The sequence below is a fragment of the Brachycentrus maculatus genome, unplaced genomic scaffold, assembly GCF_059751285.1.
Source record: "Brachycentrus maculatus isolate JH-2025_06_01 unplaced genomic scaffold, ASM5975128v1 h1tg000515l, whole genome shotgun sequence".
NCBI lineage: Eukaryota > Metazoa > Arthropoda > Insecta > Trichoptera > Brachycentridae > Brachycentrus > Brachycentrus maculatus.
In genome coordinates this window covers 20,453-29,500 of record NW_028281261.1, presented here as the reverse complement: position 1 = coordinate 29,500, position 9,048 = coordinate 20,453, and the positions used below count along the sequence as shown (strand labels likewise).

The following is a 9,048-nucleotide window of genomic DNA, read 5'->3' as shown; positions in this document are numbered from 1 at the left end:
CATCAATGTGGAAATAGAGGAAGTATAGGCCAAATACTGGCCGGTTCAATCGAATATCAAATGCTTAATGAATAGCTGTACTGTTTTCATCAATAACCTATGTGAATAGCATTCGGGTAAGTCTATCAATTGGGTGACAGTTCGGACAGTTCCTCCCGAATATAGTTTCCAATATTTAGTGAACTGTCAGGCCGATGTAGTTGGTAAGTCATTTGAATGGGGTTTACTGATATTGATTTGTATCTGTAGCATCACGATTACACTTGCTTCGATCTACAGTCGAGCCTGGTCTTATGGTGGGTTTGGGGTTAGCATAAATGGCCTGTTTTTGTTTGTGTTTAATATGCTAGTGATTGTTGGCTCGGTTTTAGCATACTTCATGCCTGGTGTCACAGCAGTTGGCATGAAGATCGTAGGCAGTGTGATCGGAGCTGCTGGGGTGGCTGTCTGCGTGTCATAGGTTTTGTGGCTCACAAAGAGCAAGAAACTAAACAGCAAGGGCCTAAATCTAAAACTAGTCCAGCTGCGAATACTGGACATTCTCTCATTTGCAATAGGCATCGCGACTGTCACATTGTACTGGCTGACCAATGGCGCGTGGATAGTCAATGATGTTCTGGCAGTATGCACGATCGTTGCAGCCATAAAAATCCTCAAAGTGCGCTCCATGAAAACAGGAGTGATCATGCTGGTGTCTTTATTATCCATTGAGATCATTGCAGGATTGATCGTTCACTACATCCTCAAAGTATCCTACAACAACTTGATCATCCAGCTCTTCGAATCACCCTTAGTCATTGTATTCCCTTCAATAACACCCGAACTGTATCGTCAATGCGCTTGGCTGCCAGTCACCAGCATAATCTTCCCTGGCCTCTTCATATCTTTCTTGAGGAGGTTCGATAAGTCACGTGGCACGCTGCTCTATTTACTGATCGGGTATATATCATTTTATGTGGGATCAATCCTGTGGATGGTCTTGGATATGAGCACTGTGCATACATTGCCATTGGCCATAATATCTGATCCGATAGTGATCTTCGCAGTGATGTTCTTGGGGAACAGGAGAAATTAGTTGGAGACTATGTGGGCTGGGATGTTCTACGATGTCGAGATGTCGGACCTATCGTAGAACATTATGCTGCCTGATGGCTATAGCAATTTCAATTAAATTAAAGAGGATGGGAACAATGGGAAACCTGGGAGGCTTACTGTTGGTCTCAATGAAATAGCTCGTGATCTGAAAATTAGTCAGCTCTAATCTGAGGAAATATGATTATTCTCTGCATATATGTCCATCGTAATCTTAACAGACACACGTATCCATTAGTACATATATCCCATACATAATACATACCCAATAACATCTCATTAACGCACATACATATCAATCACATTATCAAGCTTGCTCTTTCATATACTTATCGACTTCAATCGAAACCTTCTTCGCCTTACTTTCAACAGACTAAAGCGCAGCAATTCTATTTTAAATTTTGCTCATGGTCAGCCTAATAAGCTCATTCAACATACCTTCATTGGCCTCAATCGCCAGCTAATTGCTACCTTCAGGATTTTGCTTATGCTCAGCAGCAATTTTGGCATACTCTTTGCCATATTTAACAAGTTTGTGATAATGTCTCTCAACAACCCTCATCAGGAATGTACTCTTATGCAAGATAGCCTCATTGGCAGTCACAAACTCTTCAACATCATATTCCCAGTTCAATGCCGATACTTCATTAAAGGGAAGTGTCATAAAGTGTGTAATCATCTCTTCGATTGTTATCTCTTTGCAATAACCACCCTCGTTCATTTTTTTATGGATTAGTTACCAGTTTTATCCATGTTGCGAAATTAGTTTGAGGAGGTTTAGTGTCTCGTAATTTTACCAAAGTTTCTTTGATTTTATGTTGGATAGCAGTTCAGATATTATTTATTGGGAGGTGATGTTCGGGGGGAGATTTGCATTCAAAGGTGTGGTTAAGAGTGAAAGCTCGTTTTGAAGTTGGGGATTTTAGTCAATGTGATTACTGTTGTTGTTGCTGCAATAACTTTGATGATTTCCATTATTTTTGTGTTCCTCTGACTCATTCTTGTGGTTTTTAAGGTTATCTTCTTATTCGGCTGCTAACTGTTTAAGAGTTAAGGGAAGTACAATGCCATTTTTGTGCACAGATTACGCAGGCTGCCTATTCGATTTGGGGGTTCCCTTTTAACGATTGCATTAGCTTTGCTCAGCTTCTTCGATATCCTACTTTTCTTCCTTGAGTTCATCCTTGTTTTAATCTTTATTTTAATCCTCCAGCAGAGCATCCTCGTCCCGATCAATATTTTCCCTTGCATCTCCTTAATTGTCTTCCTCTTGATCTCTCTCGCTATTCTTGTTTCTATTCTTCTTCTCTTTCCTGCGGATTTTCCTCTCCTTTTTCTTCTTCTTATTGGGTTCAAGTCTATCATTCACAGTCACTTTCTTAAAATCGAAATGTGTCAGTAGTAGTGGGAACCTTCCATTGGAGTAGCACTCCACGCACAATGTGATAATATACTCTTTTTATGAAAGCGGTGGATTCTTGGAGTTGACATTTTTCATGATGGCTGATATTTCTTTGGGGTCAACACTGCGATTATGTTGGAAGTAGACTAACGCGCATTTGATTCCACAGTAGTCACATCGCGGCCTAAACTAATAAGTTAGTTTGTTCAGTAGCTGAGCTGCTGTTTCTTTATGGGCTGGGTATTCAGTTGATTCATATGCAAAATATAATGGGTTTTATTATTATGTGGCTAAGAGTTTATGCTACTCGCTGTTGTTGTGGATGGGCTGCTCCTCATTTTGCGGATTGTTATTTTTATAACGATTCAACAGCTGTTTTTTAGTTTGTAAAGCAGCCGTCTAATCTGAGTTGGGGAGGTTGATAATCTACGCAGCATGGAACATTTAGTTATCAAAATTAATATGGTTTTGGTTGATGATGCCCCAATTGGTCAGAAATATATGGATACGCATCAGCCAGTAGGCATCCTCAGAGATATACTTCCGGATTTTGGAAGCTGAAAGGAACTTATTATCCGGAAGATATTACTCGTAGAAGAGTTTGATGACAAGATTGCGGTGTTTATTGTACTTCGCGAGGTATTCGTTGAATTATTATTCGATGAGCTTATTGTTTATGTTACTATTGTTCCGGCCATCGACAATAGCAGTGATTGCCTCAATCGATTATATTTTAGGGTGATCCTCTAAGTACCACACCTTCAGCTAGTTTATCTCGATTGCATGGACGGTGTTGATGTCTAGCCATGTTGCATACTACTTCGCTTACTTCGGAGTGTAGTTTAGATCATTTTGGTTGCAAGGGAAATGTCTGGCGACAGGGGCTTTCAGGAAGAATAAACTTCTCTCTATCTGTGTTAAGTAAATGTACGTTTTGTGACCAGCTTGCTACTGTTTTATTTTAGGAGTGGGGCAACGACTGGGGATGGGATAGTTGGAGGGACTATTGGGATGTTATTACTGTTATTAGGGTTAGTGTTGGTTGATGGTGCATTTGCAGGGCTGTTTAAGGTAACTGAGGGAGTAGCTGTAATACCACCTGCATTCTTGTTGTTGTTGTTGTTAATCTGATTGCTGTTGATGCTGTTGTTGTTGTTCGTGTTGTTGGTGGTGTTGTTCGTATTAGTGTTGGTGGTGTTGATGGCCTGCGAATTGATAGATACCGCACTTTTATTGAGGAGTTATGTGCCTTAAATAACAGAATAGCCTTGTGGAGTTTCAACTAGATTGATAATCATGAAACTGCGCTTAGAGCGACTCTTCTTAGCCACATTGCTATTGACTTGACTACTATGGGCAAACATCTATGAACTATCTGTATGATGAGTATGAAGAGTATGTAAATATGATATATGAATTTGCTTTATTTTTAAATTAAATAACAGAGATCAAACATGCGAATATCCATCCTGCATCTCATTAATTATAAATAACTATAAATAATAAAATAAATCATCTCATTCATTCATTTGAATGATTTTAGGGAATATTAATTAATTATTAACAATAGTCATCAAATGAAGCCTCATGCATACTATCTTCTTTGATATTTCATTTGTTCCCCATATGTTTACTGAGAATCTATAAGGCTTTCCGAACTTTTGATGGGTCCGATGTCATTTGTGCCATAATCGATAAACCAAATAAAATGCCTTGATCGGAAGGGTTCTTAAACCCGTGGTCATAGCCATGCCATGAACATCTGAAACTCCATTTAAATATAAAATATTCTAATGAACAACTCGAGCATCTTAAGTTTAAAGTATCGTATACGAGCATTGTCAATCCCCCACAGCCGCTATGTTGCCAGTAAGACAGTGTAGTATTTGAGCAGCCCGACACTGGGCATTTTATGTATAGGTAGTCCATCTCTAAAAAGTATATTTGATTTCAATGCGAAAAATATATATATCGTAAAAAGTATAAAGATTTAATCGTTGCTATTTATCGTTGAACTTAGGCATTTATGTACTGATCATACTTCATTGATGTTCAAAGCCGATGCTCGTAGTCCCCGGCCTTTGTTAATGCTTTATGGAGCTTATTGGGCTTGTACCCTGACTTTTCGTAGACTTTCAAGAAGCGTATCCTGAGGCCTGAGGCAGTGAACATCGGGATCGAAAACTAGAGTGAAATTGGGGGTTTGGTCCAAGGCTTCTCCTTCAAAGATTGACTAAGGAGAACTTCGCATTGCAAAAAGCATTAGAAATCTCCCTGAAACTTTTTTATCCTCCACATGATCGCGCCATGCTCTGGCTCATACTTCGCACGGCCCACTAAAGCATTTGCGGTGACTGTCGCAGTGGATTTAGGACACGGAATCTTGACGACAACATTGTTGGCATTTAAATTCTTATCAAATATGGATTTCATCTTCACCCGAATTTCCATCTTGGTTGTGCCTGCTTCTGTGTAGACTGGCATGATCTTGAAGGGTAAGTTTATGTTCTGGGTAATCCTGTATGACATCAGCTCGAAGGATCCATCAGGAGGAATAAAGGTAATTGATCTTTATTTATCGAATTTGGGGAGCTTGACGCATTGGTGAAATTTCATATCGTCGATTGTGATGCCCTTATCGGTTGTAGTGACGCCTGCTTTTCTGGGCTACTTTTCCATGAGAAGTTTATCATTCATGCCCAGCTTACACTCCGGCATTCCGCTCAACAAGCATTTGAGTTTGATGACTCCTGCCACATCCGCACGAAGGATAGTGCCCTTCGAGGAGAAGAGCACATTCACATCTTCAATTACGTCAATGTATATTTAGTTTCTGGGGTGCACAATTCCTTCAGGCCTCCAAGCAGTCACACCAGTCGCCTGTGAGGTCAACTGTTTAAGTTTCTTCAAATCTTTCAAGAGCTCATCATTGAATCCTCCTTCAATGATGTAACTCTTCAACAAGGCAGGGTCTGTATATTGTGGACATCCATAATCCATCACCTCATCCAGAATCTCATAGATCAACGAGAACTTCTTCTTCACCTCATCCTCGCTAATTTCGCCACCAAAGTATGCCTTGCAGATGAAGATAAGGTGATATAGGAACTGTATGGCCATCGCGCAATTAATGTTAGTCTTCGTGGTGGCCAACAGTATCAAATCTTTGCATGGGACACTCACAAAAGAAACCCCATTTAAAAGCAATATCGGATTGTCTCGATACTATTTCGTAGCAACAACATGCGAGCAATAGTTCTGAACTTCGGAGCGTAGCACATCGTCCTTGAATGTCCTATAAATCAGGATTTCTCCCTTTATGTTGATGAAGGATATCGAACTGATCATCTGATGTTTCCCTTTTATTTTAAATTATATGTTTCGATTACTTTGAATATTGAATATTAATATATAAATTTGTGTAGTATCTTGAAAGACTTGGCCGAGTGAGATGCACTGGGTGACGAGTTAATTTTGTCGGTTTACTCTTTGTTATGGGGCAGTTATGATGGCTGGCCCATTAAGTCAACTGACAACATCGACATGATTTTGATGGCAGAGATGAAGAAAAGATCTTCAGCTCTCGTTCGAACTCAGATATATTCCATATTGCCTTTGCTCTCCCTTTCCACTTCGGAGTATTCAAGATTAATTGAACCATTGCACTGCTGGATACTGTTTTATCCATGCAAATATTAAATCCATAAATGTGTCAATATTGCAATGAAATGTGCAATTGATTTGCATAATGAAGAATGAGCAAATATTTAGCTTTGACATTCCTCCACAAATTAATCAGTATATAGTTATTAGAGAGTGCAATAAATTGAATTAATTCGATTATTTTCGATTGAACTTTAAATGCGAGTCCTCAGCAAAACATTTCTCCTCACTCTCTGCCTTGTCCTCAATCCAGCAGATAGTCAATAAGAAGGATCATTTGTAACAACCTCATCCTCGGATAATTACAATGATCAAGAAAGACCGGACAGCAGCCGCGATGCCAATATTAGTGTCATTGCCTAAAATCAAAAGAAAAGAGAAGGAATACTCGAGTAAAATACTGAGAAGGATTCAAAGGTTAACAGTCTTGAAAAGATAGACGGCAATATTTTATAAAATACAAAGGAATCAAAAAATGAAACAAATGAAACCAATGAAGCTAAGCAATAGTCAAAACAAAAGAAAGAAAGCGATGGAATCGAACTGATGATTGGCAGTAACTAAATTTTTGTGTCTGATCGTCTCATATCTCAGGCCAGATCAGAATCCCCAATAATCCAGAAGTACCTTGGACAAAATGATGAACACCCCCCAATGACAATAAAACAGAGAAAACATTTGAGAGCACATTACAATTCCGCATTAGGAATTTCAACGTACAATTAGAATAAGCCAAAATACAAGTTGGTCAATAATGGGGAACCTGAAGCTCCAAGTACCATCTATATGTGATAATAAATGCCAAAATGCATGATAGTTAGGTCAATCAATTGCCATAAATTATTTGCATCGTATTGTAAAATAAAATAACATAACATGTTGCAATATACTCTAACATTAAACATTATAACATTACCATTACCGCCACTATATCCAACAATTCAAATAGCAATTTGTAATCAATGTAACCAGAATAACGCCAACCAATTAAACGTAAAATCTATGAGAGTCTCGAATACTCACTCTAAAAGCAACACCAAACCTAACAAATTAAATACAATGCCCAAATAAATAATGCAATCAAAACTCAGCCAATTAATTCATAGAAGCCTGAAAACAACAACCATCTTAATAATAAACATCGGAATAGTCACACAAAGTGCATTAACATGGGCCAAGCAGAATGTGATTAGATATGTAAGCAAGTCTAGTTCTACCTGTCGGAAGTCAATCTGATGAGCGACTATGATCTGAATCAGGAACTACGTGGCAGTGATCGTGGCTAATCGAAACAGAAGAAACGGAGTCAATGGAATAGAAGGAAGGCGGAGAGTAGCAGTTGCTCAAAGGGGTGGGTTTGTTTGTCGTATTTGCTCAAATGTAATCGAATATCCAAAATGTTCGATGCAAGCACTTCCATCGAAATTAACAGCAATGTCTACTAAGCTGAAGAATATCTACCCAAAGCTTAACATCTTGAGCCAGCATCATCATAAATGTTTGCGATAAGGAACGGTGGCTGTAGTAAACGAGCCAAACTACGCATCTTAAAGAAGATCCTATAATCCAGCGATAAGCTGATCGTAAAAAACGATAGAGTACGCAGCATCAAAGCAGCACATATCCACAAATGTTAAAACCCTCGCTAATAGTTAAAACTCACTCAAAACTAAAAAGACAGTATGTTATATTTATAAGTCTAACACCCGTCTAAAGTTTAATTAGTTCGACAGTATCTCAAATAGTGGCAAATAAAGAATTAACCCAATAATCAAATGTCTGATACAAGCGATCATACGGATAATTGTCAGATGAAAGTCTCGACGAAGAGTCAATCATGGCTTATTCTATTATTTCAGAACCAAAGCAATTGTAATGCTTTTTAGCATCATTTACAGTAGCTCGCTTTCAGTGTAAATAACAGTAATAGACTAGGAATCACCAAAATTATAACAGGAAAGCAATGGGCTCAATACCAACAAATATACCAATAACTAAAGATAGCAGCTAGGCAGTAATCCAAGAAATATAGCAAAAATAAACCCCAAATGCATTCCATTGATATTTAGGATGCAAAGATTATGCGAAATAAGTAAATAATGGCATAGTTGGAATAATAGCATTTATCATCATCATCACCATAGCACTAATCATATATTTCAAATGTGGATCCTCAAATGAATTAATAATCTGAAGAGAAACAATAACTAAATTGATCACATTCATCATTCATTATTCTAATACTCATTAACAGATAGTATAAATATTAGCGAATGAATGATAATATAGGAAATATAAATAACAACTACGATAATTTTATGACTAAACCCACTAATTATTATTGCATTGATAAGCAATGGGAAACTGCAGCACCGAAAAATAGCTGGTAAGCCATCCCTCTCATCTGACAGCCAACAACAATAACAAGCCTAACAGTCAAAATATAAAAGTGTCTAACAAAATTGAGTAGTTTTCTGTCTGCATTCCCGAACATATACACTCACTCATGAAAGTCTCGAACTAATAAGGTATACTCGTTTTATATATAACTCAGCGATGAGCAGAATAGTTGATGATGTTGCAGCATCCGAAAGTGCAGAATATAGCATGTTCAAGAGCTTAAGCAAGAATACTTCCTAAAAATATGTCGATGAGCAATTTAAACATGATAAGAAATCCATTGGGGATGCCATGAATTTGAGGGATAATTTGGAATGGAAGAGCCCACTTCAGTTCATGAAATAGGAGCCGATCATAGGTGCGTTCGATGGATAAATTTAACAATGCGATTTAAGGCAAGGCAAGTTATAGAACTCATACTTCGTATCTGCGTTTGCAGTTTTAGCTTTAAAGGAGTAATACTTTTGGAGTGTCATTCATCATGTGCTCGA

General features: G+C 38.1%; 1 pseudogene; it reads right to left on the bottom strand.

The window, feature by feature from the left end:
- Positions 1-4,503: 4,503 nt before the first annotated feature.
- On the bottom strand, positions 4,504-5,842 carry LOC148301797 (uncharacterized; annotated as a pseudogene).
- Between the last annotated feature and the right edge of the window lie 3,206 nt (positions 5,843-9,048).